This window comes from Artibeus jamaicensis, unplaced genomic scaffold, assembly GCF_021234435.1.
Source record: "Artibeus jamaicensis isolate MK-2021 breed Jamaican fruit bat unplaced genomic scaffold, CSHL_Jam_final contig_1028, whole genome shotgun sequence".
Lineage (NCBI taxonomy): Eukaryota > Metazoa > Chordata > Mammalia > Chiroptera > Phyllostomidae > Artibeus > Artibeus jamaicensis.
The window spans coordinates 7115279-7133208 of NW_026521201.1; the positions used below are offsets into that span (position 1 = coordinate 7115279).

General features: G+C 49.2%; 1 protein-coding gene across 1 annotated transcript in view; it reads left to right on the forward strand.

Moving 5' to 3' along the window:
• The first annotated feature begins 13953 nt into the window (after positions 1-13953).
• WNT5B (Wnt family member 5B) overlaps positions 13954-17930 on the forward strand; it is a 152309-nt gene continuing 148332 nt past the window's right edge. Inside the window, exon 1 of the mRNA XM_037139812.2 lies at positions 13954-14606. The gene's annotated coding sequence lies outside the window, so the exon portion shown is untranslated. The remainder of the gene's footprint in view (positions 14607-17930) is intronic.

The following is a 17930-nucleotide window of genomic DNA, read 5'->3' on the forward strand; positions in this document are numbered from 1 at the left end:
GGGCCCCAGGTGTTCAGGTAGTCAGGGCAGGCTTTGCGGTCAGTGAAGCTGGGTCAGGAAAGACAGAATCTAGATAGGCTAAGAACGCTGAAAGGATGAGTGGGAGCTAAAGACTGTGGGCAAAGCAGTGTGGGGGCCATAAACTATTTCAGTCAGAGGAGACAGGTCATGTGGAGAGAAGGAGGGGGAAGCACCGGACATTTCTTTAGGAGACGATCAGTCAGGACCTTGAGTGCTTCAGCACCAAGCCAAGGACTTAGCCTTCATCTGAAGGTCGCCTAGAGTTGTGAGGGGAGGGAAAGGAGTGACATAAAGAAGGCTGTGTTTAAAGAAGGACATAAGCTTCCAGAGCTTGCGCCAATGAGCTTACATGGAAGGAACCAAACGGGACAATCTGAGATGGGCCATTCTTGTCCTAGCAGCTGGCATGAAGTGCATGGGGCTTGTTTCTGAGATGATGGCAACTTTGTCAGGCGAAGCAGAAACTTGACCATTTATTCTTGAAGAAGACAAGCCTTAAGATTAGAGAAACTTGGTTTGAAACTCAATTCTGTCTCTTTGGGCCTTGGTCTCTTGTCTATGAAATAGGATAAAGTGTACTTCACTGACCCACAGGGACAGCTCAGTGAGACAATCCCCAAAAGAGCCAGCTGGGGACACATGCTTTATAATGCTGGCTTTTCTTTTCTTTCATTTTTTAGCCACAAAATTTCTTTATTTTTTAAATTTAATCATTATTGTATTTTTTTCTATTTCATTTAGTCCCCTAATACCTCCCTCCCCCCAGCAATCACCACACCTGACTTTCTCTTTCTTCCTTGTCTCTTGAAGGCTTTTTTCTAGTATTTTTAATCTTAAATGATTATAGAGTCACAAGATGTTACAAAAATAGTACAGAGAGCCCTTCATCTGGTTTCTGCCAACAGTCTCATTTTACATAACAAATCAAAACCAGGAACCTGATTTTGATTCGCTCCTGATGATGCAAGCTGTGGGCCTTACTCAGATTTCACCAGTTTACTCTGTGAGTGTAGGATGGGGGTGAGGGGAGGGTGAGGTCTATGCAATTTCATCACATGTGTAGATTCTTGTCAATCAAGGTACAGAACTGTTCCATTACCACAAAGTCCTCCCTACATTTAATACTCATACCAATTTGCCTCCTTCCCACCTCTAACCTTTGACAACCACTAATCTATTCTTCATCTTTATAATTTTATTGTTTCGAGATTGTTATATAATTGGAATCATGTAGTATGTCACCTTTGAGATTGTCTTTTCTCTGAAGAATATCTTTGGGCCTTTGAGATTCATCCAAATCCTTGCACATGTCAATAGCTGGCTCTGTTCTACTGCTGAGTAGTACTCCATGGTAGGAATATAGCACTGTTTGTTTAAATGTTTAGCTGTTGTTTCCAATTCGGGGCTATTACAAATAGAACAGCGGTGTGCAAGTGTTTGTGTGAGTGTAAGTTTTTATTCCTCTGGGAGAAATTCCCAGGTGTGTGATTACTGGATTGTGATAAGTGCCAAACTATTTTCTAGAGTGGCTGAACCGTTCCACACCCCCACTGGCAATGTGTGAGAGATCAGTTCCTCCACATCCTCACCAGCATTTGGTGTTGTCACTACTCCCATTTTAGCTGTTTTAATAGATGTGTAGTAATATCTCAGCATGGTTTTAACCTGCATGTCCCTAGTGGTTACTTAACTTAATAAAATTTAATAAACATTAAATTTTGTGTCAGGTATGAGGTTTAGGTTGAGGTTCACTCTAGGCTCACTTTTGTTAAGACCTCCAACTGCTGCAGCTGCATTTGTTGCAAAAACTGCTTTTGCTTCATTGAATTGTTTTTCTGCTCTTGGCGGAAATCAGCTGGGCACACTCACATTGGCCTGTTTTGGGGTTCTCTGCTCCCCGCCGTTGACCTGCTCTCCTTCCACCAAGACCACACTGGCTTGACTACTTTCTCAGCAGCTGTGAGGTTGTGAGTACACAGAACAGAGTTTATTCTTGTATTAATGATTATTAATTATTGTGCTACTTTCTATACAAACAACTGTAAACCTACTTTTTTTGCCTAACCCTGTATAGTAAGTTTTCACATCAAATACAATAATTTCTCCCACTTTATTCTTCCAAACTGAGTGGATTTTAAGACAGTATTCCCCCCCTCAATTTCATTCTAGGCTGAGACAAACAAGCACAGGAAATTTCAACATAAATTGACTGATTAGGAAAATTCTTTTTTAGGAGCCTGGAAAAATGTGTTTTTCCACAAAAAGAAATGAATGAGCATATCCTCTTTTTTAATTTTTCTTATTACAGTAAAATATGCCTAACATAAATTTTACCATTTTAACCATTTTAAGTGTACAGTTCAATAGTGTTAAGTGCCTTCACATCGTGGGGCAGCCATCCATCTTCAGAACTCTTCATCACCCCCAGCCAAAACCCTACCCATTAACAATGAGTGCCCACTCCCTCTCCTGCCAGCCCCTGGCAACCAAGATTCTACTTTCTGTCTCTGTGAATTTGACTATTCCTCATGTAAGCGGAATCACACAATATTTGTCCTTTTATGTCTGGCTCATTTCACTGAACAAATTGTCTTCAAGTTCCACCCATGCTGTAGCTTATGTCTGAATTTCATTTCTTTTTAAGACTTAATAATGATCCCTTGTTATGTTTATACTGCATTTTGTTTACCATTCATCAGTCAACAGACATTTGAGTTGTTTCTACTTTATGTCTATTGTGAGTAGTGCTGCTATGAACATGGGACCCTGCCCTAAGTTCTCTGGGGCACATACCTAGAAGTGGCCCATTCCACCTTATGTCAGACTCTAGGCTCACTTTTGTTAAGACCCCAGGGGCCATCAGCAAGTGGGGCCATTGGGCCACTAGGGGGAGCTCCCTACCCTGGGATTCGGTGGGGTCTTTGACTTCAGTTGCAGCCTCCAGTCTGGTGGAGGCAAGAAAGAAATTATTCAAGTGAAGGAAATAGCAACACTTCCATGCTCCCAGAAGCCATTTCTCATGAGTTGACACATTCACAGCCTGAGCAAACTTCAAGGTTCTTGTTCCCTGGGGTTCCAAGAACCAACTCAAAATTGCTTTATTAAAAGAAATGTGTCTCTGGCTGCAGGAGTGAGAGATTGAAGTAAGAATCAAAGAATTGCCTTTTCCTCAATTCTTAGGAAAATTGTAAATTTTCCCTTTCCTGCTTCATTGTAAACTTGGACAGACTACATATAAAAAGCATGTTATCTTCCAACATTTCTGTCAAGTTCTGCAGCCCAGCTCTTTCTCTCCATTATTTATGGAATTAGGGCCAGAGTCAACTTCCCACCCCTGAGTAGTTGTAGGGAGGTAGGATGTTTGCGTTGAAAGGGGCAGAGAATTTGGCCTAAACAGCAGCAGAGATTCCCCTTTGTGTCTTTCCAGATGGGCTTTTCTAAACTGGTGTGAAGCCTGCTTTGGGCCCATTGGCTGCAAAATTGTGGGTGGGTACCTTGACCTCACTGGGTCTCTGTTTTCTTTCTTTTTAAACATTTTTTTTATTGATTATGCCATTACATTTGTTCTATTCCCCCCCTCCGTTCCCCTCCACCCTGCACACCTCTCCCCCACCATTCCCCCCCTTTAGTTCATGAACATGTGTCTCAAGTTCTTTAGATTCTATATTTCACCTACTATTCTTGCCCTCCCCCTATTTTCTATCTACTGTCTATGCTACTTATTTTCTGTACCTTCTCCCCCCTTCTCCTTCTCCCCCCTTCTCCTTCTCCCACTCCCCTGTTGCTAACCCTCCACCTGATCTTCATTTCTATGGTTCACTCCTAATCTAGATGTCCTCTTAATTTGCTTTTGTTTTAGGTGTGGTTGTTAATAACTGTGAGTTTGCTGTCCTTTCACTGTTCATCTTTTTCATCTTCTTTTTCTTAGGTAAGTCCCTTTAACATTTCATATAATAAGGGCTTGGTGATGATGAACTCCTTGAATTTGGTCTTATCTGAGAAGCACCTTATCTGTCCTTCCATTCTAAATGAAAGCTTTGCTGGATAGAGCAATCTTGGATGTGGGTCTTTGGTTTTCATGACTTGGAATACCTCTTTCCAGCCCCTTCTTGCCTGTAAGGTCTCTTTTGAGAAATCAGCTGACAGTCTGATGGGAACTCCTTCATGGGTGACTGTCCCCTTATCTCTTGCTGCTTCTAGGATTCTCTCCTTCATTTTAATCTTGGCTAATGTAATGATGATGTGCCTTGGTGTGTTCCTTCTTGGGTCCAACTTCTTTGGGACTCTCTGAGCTTCCTAGATTTCCTGGAAGTCTACTTCCTTTGCCAGAACGGGAAGTTCTCCTTTATTATTTGTTCAAATAAGTTTTCCACTTGTGGCTGTTCCTCTTCTCCTTCTGGTACCCCTATAATTCAAATATTGGAATGTTTAAAGATGTCCTGGAGGTTCCTAAGACTCTCCTCACTTTTTTGAATTCTTGTTTCTTCATCCTTTTCTGTTTGGTCATTTTTTCCTTCCTTCTGGTCTACTCCCTTGATTTGAGTCCTAGTTTCCTTTCCATTAGTATTGGTTTCCTGTGCATTACCATTCATTTCAATTAGTTTAGCCTTCATATGTTCCTCTAATTTGTGACTAAAATCAACCAGTTCTGTGAGCATCCTGATCACCAGTGTTTTGAACTGTGCATCTGAAAGTTTGGCTATTTCTTTGTCACTTACAGTTATGGGCTCAGGGGCTCTGAGTTGTTCTTGAGCCATGTTTTTATCTGTTTGTGCCTCTTACATATGAGGAGCGGAGCCTTAGTTGTTTACCAGAGCAGGGCCACCCAGGTCGCTGGTTTGTGAGGCTCAATGTGGGGGCGGGGTCAGAGAGGGAGCAGTGGCGGTCCTCTCGCTCACCCTTTCCGTCCCACCACTCGCCCGCCTGTTTATCTGAGTGGAAACGTGCGGTCTCAGTGCTCGCCTCTTCAATGGTTTATATGCACGCAAATGCGCAACCGACCACAGCCAGCCAGCCGTGCCTCTTCCCGGTGTCCGCCCGCAGCTCGCCCGCACCTGGGATCCGGGCCTTCGGCTGCCTGAGCACCACCCTGGTGGGGGATCTTTTTGGCCAACCCGGTCCGCTGCTGGCTTCGCCCCTCTTACCGGTTTAGCTGAGCATTTCATTGTTTTCACACTCCATATTGTTGATTTTCTGTGTGGTTTGGTTGCGTTTATTGTTAAAACTTTGTCGTTTTTAGATTTGGTTGTGCGCAGATGCAAGGTGTTTCCACCTACGCCTCCATCTTGGTGGAAGTCTGGGTCTCTGTTTTCTCATATGTAAAATGGGGTAATAATTGTGCCGACCCCATAGAGTTGTTGTGAGGATTAAATTCCTTAGCACATTGCAAGAACTCAGTTAGAATGGGTCATTATTATTATCATTGTCCTGCTGTTGTTATAACAACCTAGAGAAATTAGTCCTGAATGGAAGCAGGTGCCCCTCCACAATCTTCCTTATAGCACATGTCAGTATAATACACAAAAAAACTAACATTTTTATGGTACAGTGCAACTGACAAACACCCTTGTTTAATAACTGTGGATACTGAAATCCAAAAGCTTTTCCTGAGGGCCAGACTCCAGAATCTGCACCACCAAAACAGTGGTTCTGGTGCTGGATTCTGCTGGGGCAGGTGTTCTGTCAGCCCTGCTGCAACCACCAGGCCTGGGCCCCAGTGTAAGGGGTCCTGGAACACCCAGGGGGCCTGCTCAAGGGAAAGTAGAGAGCAGGAGGTGGCCAGGGCCTGGTTTGGAAGAAGCTGGACATCTCCTTCCTCCCTCCTTGGATAAGAGTATCCAAGTTGGGAACAAGGACCAGATGAAGTCACTTCACCTCCTTGCTGTTCTCTGTCAGCTGCCCTCTGGAACAGAGAAGTGGTCAAACGGAGTCACAGAAACAGCCACAGGGTAAGCGGTCCCCAAGTTGTTGGAGCAGCCCTAGCGATAGGGACTTAGTTGACAGAAAGGACAGCACACCCAGGATCCCATCCCAGAGATCCAAGTTTATACCTGTATCTTTAACTGTTAAAATCATTCTTTATTGCTACCAGCTCCCAGTCTCTCTCTGGCCCCGGTGAGACTGGAAATAGTCCCAGTGGGGGTTGGGGTGTGAGGGGGCCTGTGTGGGAGAGACACACCATGCTCTTGGCAGCCTGGATCTGGAACCCACCCCTCAGCAGCATCATCAACACCCTGCCCTCCCGCTGACCCCCGACAAAAACAAAGCTGAGATTACATCCTTTGTTTCAAACAGGGGTGAAAGCTCGGCCCTGGCCCCTCCAGCCCTTGGGGTCTGCAGTGAGGAAACAGCCCTGCATGCCCTTTCTCACAGCACCTCAAGACACCCAATATTTCAGCCCTGTATCCCCTTCTCCTACTTCTGGCAGCTTGTAGATGGCTGCTCCCCAGAGACAAACTTCTCTTCCTCTGTTCACCCTGGCACAGTTGCCTACCTGACTGCTCAATTCTTCTCCTTCGTCGCAGGAACACACAAAAGGCTCTCAGGCCAAGGCTTGGACCTCCGTAAGTAGATACCTATGTGCTCGGTGTTTGGAACAAGCGAGCATCCTCTGTCCCCCGGGGCAGCTGTCATCAGCCAGCAAGGCCAGCAGGGTCATGCGGAGGGCTCTCTAAGTGCAAAAGAAGGTTTTAAAGTTTTGATTATGATCAGATTCATTCTGATCCTTTAATTGTTAAAAGGAAGGCATCTTTTTGTTTGTTTGTTTTTGTTTTTTACTTTTTCTTTTTGTTCAATCAACTTTTGATTATACTCAGACAAGTTCAATTTAACTGTTATCTTAAAAGCACACACACACATCTTGACTTCTCTGGATTTTCTAGTTCCAATTTCTTGCTTTTATATCTTCAAACCACCTTAATGCTTTAGAGCCTTTTTTGGAAAACTTGCCTGGGGTACGGAGCACCCTGTGACTGAGTCAGTTGAAGGCATCTCTAACACCATCACTCAGAACAGCCCCCGGGAAGGGAAAATCCTGAGGACTGGGCATAGGTTTTGATTACCTGGGCCTTCATTGTGACTTCTAGAGACCCTGTCCCTGACACTTTCTACAAACCAAGATGGATATTGAAATTAAGGAAACCAAGCAAGCAGCTCCTGACCTCCTGCCACTGTCTGGGATGGCAGGGGCCAGAGTAGCGCCCCTTAGGGAGTGGACTGAAGGAAGGCAGCTGCCTGGGTGGTAAGTTCTAAAGGCTAGGTCAGCTCCCACCAGCTTCCCCACAGACCCCAGGACCCCAGAATATCTCCTCCATTCAGATGCTGCAGTGCCTGGAATTCTACCAGTGGACGATCATCTGTTATGGATCTGGTAGCTTTCCTGTTCCCAGAAATTCCTGCATAAAATGGACCACAGATGGCAGCCCGGAATGAAATGTAGATGGGGATACAGGTATGGTCACCAGGTTACAAGAAAGACAGAAAGAAAATTAAAAGGGGAGGTAGGCGTGTAGGCCTAAAACAGACCAGTAGCCACGTGCATGAGGGTGAGGTCACCGGCCCTTTGCCACCCCGGACAGGCCAACTCTTACATTGTTCTCTCCTTATCTCTCTTCTACTTTCTCAGGTTTGGGAAATACAAGTTGGAACCTCCAGCACACTACTGAGGCTATGAAAACCAAAGGTATTTTTCTGTTCATTCTCCTCTAAGCATCAAATGTGTTTAAGGCCCATATTTGAATCCTGAAAGGCAAGGAAATACCGAGTGTAATTGGTCTCTTTGTTAATCACCTTCCTGATCTCACTGTCCTTATGTGGCCTGTGCACGAAGTCTCTAGAAGGACCTCTCAGAAGGGAGGAGTGTCAGCGTCTCATCGCTGTGGCAGCCGAAGGCTGTTCTCTGAGCCACTGCTGTGGGATTTGTGCAGGATGCTAGTTAGCTATTTGTCAGGACCCAGATGGTTGCATAACTATGCAGTTGAAAAATTCAGAGAACAAGGGAGGCTGTTGGGCTAAATGCTATAAACTTAGCTTCCTAAATGTTAACAATTTCGCATTCTCACTTGTCAATGTTTGCCTCATGTGGTACAAGCATTTTTTCCTCAAGCCAAACAAGTGCTTTAGATAGGACACTGCCTAGCAAAGCCTCCCTACTCACAGAGCAGAATTCAGGAGTCTATAAATGCCTTTGATAATTACAGGTCAGGAGATGAACCATTACTTACCTTGAGGTGTTTGGATTAGCTGCAGATTTCCTCGATCATCCTTATTAGTACCACTGAGCAAAAGCTAACTCTCAAACACAATGGCAAAGGCGGGACCAGAACCCAGTCTCATACAGGCTGAGCACACTGCATGGGGTCCTCGCAAAGGCCCAGCTAGGAAGGAGCAAGGCCAGTGGAAAACCAGGCAGATTCTGGCTCCCTCATCCTTCTTCCTTCCCACCTCCATTGCAGTACAGCGTGAGGGACTTCACTGGTACATGCTGGGGGCTTCCAGGAAAGCCCTGGCCTTCTGCTGGTTTGCATTGTACATTTGAATGAGCATCTCTCCCCTCCTAGAAGGCTTACTGTGAACTTGCAGCTGGGTCTCAAACAGGGCTGAGGATTGGAGTCACCTGTGGGGCCTTAACAGTCACGGACCACAACTGTGTATAGTTAGAAGACCCGAGGTGCAGCCCGGAATTCTGCATTTTTAACATTGCCTCCTGGGAGATTCTGATAAAGCAGCAATTTACCCATCAGTGCCAAGGAGCTGGTTCAGATTGAATGGCCTTGAGATGCCCCTTGGTCATGTGGCCCTGGGGCGTCTCTCCCACATAGGCAAGTCAGTGCTCCTCACGAGGGCTTCTCACTGCCATCGCACCCTGCCTCTCCCCTCTTCTCTCCTCTCCCCTGCTTTTCCTGTTGCCCTAACTATCCTAACCAACAGCTCTGGAGAGGACAGAGGAAGGGGTATCTCATGCTCAGGAATGTGAACCCTCACTGAGCTCTTGGCCTCTCTCCGCCCAGCCCTTTCCCATCCCTTTCTATCAGCAGGGATTTCTCACCCTCCTCACTTTTCTTCTCTCTGCTTTCAAGCATGTCCAGGGCTCCCTTATTGTGGGAAAAAACATTACTTGATCACTTAACCCCTGAGCCTTTTCCCTTTCCTCCAGTCCCCCTCTCTTCTCAGTTAAACTTGCAGGAATTACCGATGCCCCTTCACTGCCCCTTCCTGCCTTGACCCCTGGCTGGCCAGCTTTCAGCGTTATTGGTTCACTTCACTGAAACTGCCTCTCCAGCCACCCTGACCTCTAACCCCCTTCCAGGTCTCTATTTCTTGCTGTCAACACTTGGATGTCCCCAGTGACACTCAAATGAAATGTATATGAAGTCAAATTCATTGTCTTCCACCCACACATCCATCTTCCTCAATTCCCCCCTTGACTCAATCAGATTTATTTAGTGAGGACACTGAGGCCCAGGGAGGGAAGCGACTTGCCCATGGTCAAGAGCCCCTTGAGAAGAGGAGAGAGTGAGTCCAGGCCTCCAGCCTCAACCCTGAATGCCATGAGCTGTGAGGGCTTCAGCCCCTCGGGGTGCAGACCCAGGCATCTGCCCTTTGTTCCCATTCGTCTGTACCCTGGGTCTCCATGCAAACAGAGCCCTTGAGGGCAGGTACCCTGTGTCATTCCCTCTGAAATGTCCCTCAGTACAGAGTACATGAAAGGACTTTAGTCAAAGTTGAGAAGGGCAAACAGGAGGGACATGGGGACGCTACAGATTCAAAAGGGAAAGCAGGGCTTTCTGTTAATAACAACTCCAAAAAATGCTGAGCAGCTTACTGTCAGGGCCACTCTCTCTTTACGGGACCTCAGCAGGTGGCACTGTCAGGATGATGGACCCTCCTGGCAGCCAGCTGGGGCCCCTGGATTTGCTAGCACTCAACTGCTTCCATCTAGATATTTGTAAAGCTGTGACTCATTCAAGGGACTATTTGGGATTCTGCCTTCTCCTAGAAGAAAAAAATGGGGTTAAAATCAGGGAGTTCAAGGATTGAGAGTAACATTAGACTGTCAAAATGGAGAACCAGGTCATATCTATTTAATAATTACCATACCATTGTTAATATTTACTGAGTGCTACTATATGGAAGACACAGTTCTTGGTTTCTTTATCTGGACTATCTTATTTAATTTTCACATTCCCATGAGGAAGGCTATCTCAACACCACTGCCTTTCAAGATGAGAAAACTGAGCCTTAGGGAGATCAGTGTCTTGCCCAAGATCTATAAGGGGGCGAGTCTGGATTACCAGTAGGCTGGTCCGCAGCCACTTGCTCAGTGACCACGCTAGACCCCCTCCACGGAGGGTGGTTGCCTCTCTTTGGGGAAGAATTGGTCAGAGGAGAGCATCCAGGGAGATAAGCAGGACTATTCTCATTTGATACATCTCAAATAAGCTAAAAATGTAAAAACAGTTTATAATCTGGTGAGTTCTCTGCACATCTCAGGTGTTAAGACTGTCAGTAGTTTAGCCCTTCTTCCACCTTTGTACAGATTCCTTCAGCTGCTGGATTCTTGGCGCCAACATTTTTCCCTACAAGTCAACTGCAGTTTCCTTCTTATCAACCCTGTGCTTTCAGCTCTTAGAATTCCTCTCATTCAGATGTTTCAAATTGCCTCAGCTATTGGGAGTCTGTGGGAGTAATTCAGGGACAGGGTTTGGACATTTGGGTCAGAATCTATCAGTTTTTGAAACCCTTGTTTTTAGAAAAACATCTAGCTAACCAGCATGAAATGAACACTGAATAACACAGGCAACAGAGGTAAAGTGACTGTTGGGATAAAAGGTTATTATTTTGGGATAAGAGGTTATTTTAGTTGTCTCTCCATTCCATCCTGGCTTCAAAGGCACATCTAGTTGGTTCCCCCAGAAAATTTTCTGTGCATCCCAAGTAACCCTTTTGAAAAGGACCAGAGAAGCCATCCTGGGGCAGAATGAAGGAATGTCCCAAAACAGGACTGGTTTCCTCCGGCCACCAGCAGCAGTAAGAACAGCAGTGCCACCCGAAAACTCTTCCTCCTGGTGTTGGGCTGGGAAAGGAATGGTTACCCTAAAAATGCGCAGCCCCAGGGTGGGAGGACAGTGCTGGATATACCTACCCCACAAGAAGGCCATAGAGGGCTAAGGAGACACAGAGAACTAAGGAGATGGAGGAGGCTGGCTTCTCTTTGACTCTGGCAGGATCTTCATTAGGCACTTTGGCTTGGAAGAGACCTCTGAGCGTGGTTGGAGGCTGGGAAAGCATGACCAGGGAGGGGGAACAGTGTCTGAAAAATAGAACAGAAATCATCACAAATTTCCATATGTCCAGATATGTGTTTTTCCTTTCTTTTGTTTCAGCCACAAATGCCAAGTCAGGATATGTTTTACTGAGGGGAGAAGGCAAGAGATCCTGCCCAGCAAATCACAGACAAAACATGGTGAGATCTCTCTCATTCCCGGCAGTGTTTGCCTCCAGGGTTGGCTGTAGACTCCCTAGCAGCTCGGTGACTCAAGCAGAAGGGCACCACCACTTGCCTTGGGAAGTTGTCCCAGGGATCCTTATTCAGATGTTTCCCAGCTTCTCAGCCACAAGCTCCTTTCCGGGAGGAAACACTGTAGTTTCCCTTCCCAAGCCACAGGTTTTGATTCATTTTGGATGGAGATGGTGGGAAGTACAGGGCTATGTGTAGGATATTCAGCTGGGATTTTTGTCTCCTGTTACCTGGTCTCTTCCTAGGCTGTCAGCTGGAATCCAAGCAAAGTTGTCCCTTCTTGTGCTTATTCTAGGCCCCGAACAAGAAATTTGTCCCCCATCCCAATATGATAGTAGCAAATTGTATCGGGGACTTGTAACCCACCCCACCGTTCTTTTGACATTGTTTCCCTAAGTGCTGACTCTGACTAATATGTAGCTTGTAGATAAACAGCATGTTTGTATAAGAATCCTAGGAACTGACTTCAAAAGATACAGACCCTGACCTTCAGGCATCCCGGCTCTGGGAGATTTGCTGATTTTCAACCGCGGATCCAGGATGATGGGGAGTCAGGATGAAGTGAAGCCGGGATGACTAATCCAGGATGATGCACATTGGACCACCACTTGCCTTATCAGTACGCGCTCTGCTCCTCTGAAGGTAGAGAACTTCACAACCCCCGCCCTTGATCTGTCTGTTCCCCTCTCCCTCCTTATGAAAACCTCTGCCTCCACCAAGAGGTGGAGATGGGCTTTGAGACATGAGTCCCCCATCTTCCAGATGGCTGGCATCTGCAGATAAACCACTTAACTTTATTTACATCATCACCTGCCTCTTGAGAACTGGCTTTTGCAGCCAGACCTGCTTTTGGCACCAACCCTACTCCTTCAGACGGGGAACTGATCCCAGTAATCTCTGCGTGCTTGGAGCTCCATAAAAGTGTGTGGAGTGAATACCCAAACATTCCCAGGTTGCATTCCAGAGAGACTGGGGCCTTCTGGACAAGGCCTTCCCTGACCTCCCACAAAGTCTCTGAGCTCAGAGCCCAAACTATTCTGAGAAGAGGAAGTGCATATACTTTTAATTTGACAAAGTGGATTCAAAGCTTTTATGCCTGCTTTAGACCGGCTCCTCTCCCTGTCCCATCTGTCCCCAGAGATAAAGCCTTGAACTAGCTCCCCCAGGTGAAAACAGCCCCCTCCCCACACCCCATGGCAATTATAGACCATTCATTTAAAGTTGCTGGACCAGGGCTCATAAACCCCATTCACTTCGAGGTGAGAAAGTCATAGTGCACCTCCTGCCCAAGCTAGCACGATTCCAAGGAAGCTTTCTCCTCTAATTAGTCTGGTATTTGCTAAGAGAGCTTTGTAGTTTCCTTATTGTAAAAACCGGAGGACAATAGCTCCTTATTGCCAGCTCAGCGTGGTGGGCTCCTGGTCCCTTTCCCCCCTCACTCTCGGAAAAGAGAAGGCTGCACCTTTTGGGTTACGAATTAAGAGAAGGCAAAACCTAGGATTATTTCTATTGCCCCCCCCCCCAATACTACATTCAAAGACAATTTCTTAACCAGGGCAGCCTCCTACTCACTCAGGGAAGAGGTGTGTTTCAAAATGTAGAAGAAAAGACCTTTGGAGGGCAGACCTCAGACAGCGCTGGCTACTCTGGGTTGGCGCCCCGTTAGGAGAGTAAGGAGCAGGGTCCGGAAGCTGGGGGTCAGCACCTGCATTGCATGGGTCTTGGCTAACTCCTGCTTGTCAGGTCACCCAGGGGTCTTATAAGGCAGCTACTAACGGGACTTGGAAACTTCAAAAAAAGGTATTTCGTTTAAAAGGTATTTAGTTTGGTCTGAGCTAAGGCTCAAAACTGGACTAGTGATATTTTCAAGCGACTATGGGGCCACTTTTCTGGGCTTTGGTTTCCGCATATAAAAAGTCAGGTGAATAACTCTACCCTACAGCTGTCACAGAAGTGAGAAGAGAATGCATCGGGAACGTTTTTCTTGGTGTGCCACCCCACCCCCATCTGGGACAGGATTTCCTGGCCCAGAGATCTCTCTATTGGGTGCTGTAGGAAAAGGTCCAGGGCCGGGAAAGGAATGACTTGGGTTCGTAAAGAGGAAATAACCAATCACACTGTACTGCTTTGGGGGGATTCAAAGGAGGATAAAGAGCGTGCAAGAGTTTGATGTAAATATAAGAATTACTGTTAACTGTCTCCCCTCTCAGAGCCTCTTGCTCTGCAGCCCCTGAGGTGCCAGAGCCGCGCGCCCACGGGGGTCCTCTCGGGACCCCGGGTTTTGTTCCGGGAGCAGGAGGCAGTGGGTGCAGGAGGCAGTGGGTGCAGGACGCCGCGGAGGGGGCGGGGCTCGGGGGCGGGGCTGGGGGCGGGGCTCCCCACCGTCCGCCTGGGCGGGGCTGGGGCCGCTCAGCCGGGAGACAGAGGGAGAAGTGGTGTCCGCTGGGTGGCGGGCAGGTGCGGAGGTCACGGTCCCAGCGCCTGGGAGAAGCCCTGGGAGGGGAGCTCCAGGGCCAACGGGTGGGAAGGAGCGAGCGGGACCCACGCGGCGGCCCGGGGCGGAAAGGAGGCGTGGGGGCGGGGCGGAGGCGGCGGGGGGCCTCGCCCGGCAGTGCCGCGGCCGCTGCCCGTCCGCCGCCGACTCGGCCGAAACTTCTTGGGGTCCTGCGCTCCAGAGAAGAGGGTGCAGCCCAGCCACTACCGACGGCGGGGCCTGAGCTGGTGCGCAGGTCGCGAGGCCTCGCTTCATTGCAGCGCGGTCTCGGTCTCCGCACCCGACTTCGCAGCCGACCGAGCGCAGGTTCCCGGGCGCCGTGCCTCGGCCGCCCGGGCCGGGCAGCGCGCCTCCCGCGAAGGCTGCCCCGGCCTGAGCGGGCTCCCGCAGACGCTGCGGCGGGATCCCCGGACCCCCGGAGCGCTGTGCGCCCAGGCGCGGATGCTGAGTCCGGCGCCGCGGCCCGAGCGCGGAGAGGAGCGGCCCCCGCTCGCTGCGGCGCCCTGACGATCCAGCGCAGCCGTCGCCGGAGGAGCCGGAGCCCGCGAGCCTGAGGAGCGGCGGGACACGCAGGTAAGTGCCGGCGGCCCGCTGCGGGACAGGGGCAGCGCGCGGGCCGCCGCGCCCCCGGCCCCCAGACCCGCCGCCCGTAGACGCCCCTCCTCAGCTCCCGCCTCCGAAACTTCCTGGAGCTCTGCGTTCCCGCCCCCTCGGCGGCGGCTGGTGCTCAGTGCCCGGAGCGGGGAGGGACCAGGGGTCCTGGGAGCGGGGACCCTGCCCTCCGCGACGCGACCGGGTGGAGCGGGCTGGGAGCGGGCTGAGTCCCGTCAGGTGGGGGTCGGGAACGTGAAAAGGGAAAGGGAACCTGGGTCCCAGGCCTCGAACAAAGCTGGGGCCGCTTGCCGCCTTCAGCCCGTGTGCGGGCAGCTAGGGTAGAGTTTTCTCGCCCTTCCCGGCAGCTCCGGTGCTTGTGGCTCTCGGTCCCCGAGCGTTTGGCGTCCAAGGAGGTGGCCAGGGAGGTGCGGCCCGTCTGCGTGCACAGGGGCATCCCCGGGGCCCTGCCCGCGCCTGTCGTAGAAGCGTGAGCCCCTCTGACCTCCTCGCTCACTGGTCCGACTGGCGTGGTCGGGCCCAGTCTGCGCCCGCATCAGCCAGATTGGGCGAGGGCTACATCTGGATTATTTTAGACCCCAGAGCAGTGTTAGTTTGGTGCCTGAATTCCTGCCTGATATCCGAGCAGGTCAACCCCTGAGTAGTGGTCTAAGGTTTCAGTTTTCTTTCATTGTCCTGCTCGGATTTCACTGTCCTTCATCTGTCCTTAACGCTTATCTATCCTTGCCCTGGGAAAAGGGGAAAGTGACCTCTTTATCTTCTCGCTGGTTCTCATGCATATGTGGCTACGCACTTCAATCAGAGCCAGATTTCTTGGATTATTTTCATTCTCAAATCGCTGTGAGATGTCGTTCAGTTCGCTTGAGGCTTGATTAGTTCTGTTTACAGAGAGAAAAACTGAGGTTGCTCATTCCCGCGGCGGGAGGGGTTCCCAACTCTGAATGGGTTGACCTGCTCTCCAGTCCCCACCCACCCCACCTTCTTCGCTGCTTTTGCTGCGGGGCCACACTGGTACCAGCTCTCAGTTACTATCAACCTGGTCAGAGTTTCAGCCTGGTACCCGGAGGAGAAAGGCTCAGGATCCTGTTACCAATCTCCTGAACTGCTCTAGTCATTGAGAATGTGCCCACCCGATAGAGCTGTGATGGGACATCTGTGTTGTGCCATCAGTGTGGGTACGGAGATTTCTGGGTCAGTGGGGCAGGGTCACACTCCTGGCCACATGTCAGCATTTGTGAGTGCACAGAGGTAGGAGCTTAGGGGGACCTCTTCTGTGGCTGGCCCTGCGGTACCATGGGGCCCTGGGAGCAGTGGGCACACCCTCAGAAAGCCTGAGTACCCTTTCCTGGTGCCAGCTGCGCCTGTCGATTTCTGGTTCACTGGTGGGGCTGGACTGCCAGTCTCAGGCACAGGTAAGTGGGTGCTGGCCCCAGTGTGTGCCCACACACCTGTACACACACCTGTACACACACCTGTACACACACACACACACACATGCGTCCTGGCAAACACACCAAGTTCGGGAGGTGAAATGCTGAGTGGTGGTTTTCCTCCATTTCAAAACAGTGTTGTCTCTGTGACACAACAGGTCTGTGGTTATAAATAGCAAGCAGGACTTGTTTGCCAGGCTCCTGTGAAGGAGAGGCAGTGCTGAGATCTCTGCACAGTTGTGAGAGGAGCGACGCAGCTGGGTCCAGGAGCCCAGGAGAGAAGGCAAGCTTAAAGCTAGGTCTCCCCACTGCAGGGTGCAGCTGGAGCCAGCACCAGGGCAGGAGGGAGTGGGGCAAAGGGACCTGAAGAGACAATATGTGGATAAATAGTTAAGGGCAGATAAGAGCAACAGCCCCCTTCTTTTCCTACAGAAAATCAGACGGAGGGTGTTTGGGATTTGCCTGCCAGGGGAGCAGGAACCAGCCTTGGAGGAGCTTGCCGGCCCTTCCCATCTGTGGATTTCCTACTTTCCCAGGCCCTGATTTCTTCTGTATTTGAGTATGAGTATGTGAGGGAGGGTGTGTGTGGAGGGGAGTGTTTACTCAGGGTGTCTAGAGCCGCTCCTCTTTTTAGTACATTTGGTGATTTTACTATCTCCAAGGGTGTCTTATTGGCTTGAAACAACCCTTTTCTAAAAAATTTTCTATCCCAAAAGTGTAAAGTAAAGGGATATTGCCAAATTGCTGGGAGCCATATGCGGTGAAGTGAAAAAACCTGGGATTGTCTTCACCGGTGCATTTACGCTTCTCTTGCTGTAGTGACAGCTGAAAGATTTTGTTGTTTGCACTCCTTCAGGAGGTCAGAGGACCAGGCTAGTCTGCTCTGATTTTACCTCCTGGGACAGTCCTGCCGGTTTCCAGATTGCCACGGCCTGGCACTTCTGTCAAGAGAGGGCATTTTTATATAAAGTGATACTTCTTGCCTTCTCTGAAATAAAATCCAATGTGTCCACAAAAGCTTTTCTGTTGGCCATTCTGATTTTGTTCTCCCTTTGGTCCTTTCAAACTGCCTGTCATTTATTTCCTAATCTTCTTAACAAGTCTTCAGACTCTGCCTTTGTTCCAGCCCCACACCTGAAGGCAGCCCTCACAATCTGTGGTGGTGGTGATATTTGTAACTCCTTCAGGTCTCTCAAGGTTCTTAAGAACAATAGATATAAAAATCCCCCAGTGAGGAGAGGATATGTAGGCTCCTCACTCTCACCTCAGGGCATCCTTGGCTGGTTTTCTATGGGGTATCTTCAAATTATATCCAGGAGGAGTCCAGAAACAATCCAGCAGAAGGGTTGGGAACAAATACTGTTATAAAGATGAAAAGACCTGATAGTTTTTAACCTGAGCAACTGAGCCACTTGTTAAAGTAAAAATAACTTCTGCCCACCTCTGAAGAGCACCCTTTTCACTGCCCTGCCACCCCATTGGTGGAGCCTGGGAAGCAGACCTGCTGTTTGCAGGGTACAGTTCTGGCCCTATGTTCCCTTCAGTGAAAGGAGCAGGTGATTGCCCTACTTCTACCAGGGCCTCTCCACCCAGAAGCTCTGTTTAGCTGCTAAATTTAAACCTCTTCCCCCTCTAGCCTAGTTGACCCACTGGCTGGCAATCTGGCCACAGGCTGGCTCCTTCGGCTGCAATTCCTGATGTCTTGGCCGCTGTGGTTGCAGTTGGGCCTTTCAGTGCTGCAGGAATCCTCTTCCAGACTTTCTAAAGTTGGTCTCTCTCCTCCCTGCTTCTCCACCCATGTGGCTTTCTTCCCAACTCTTTCTCCTCCTGGGTGATTTGGCACCTGGCTGGTACT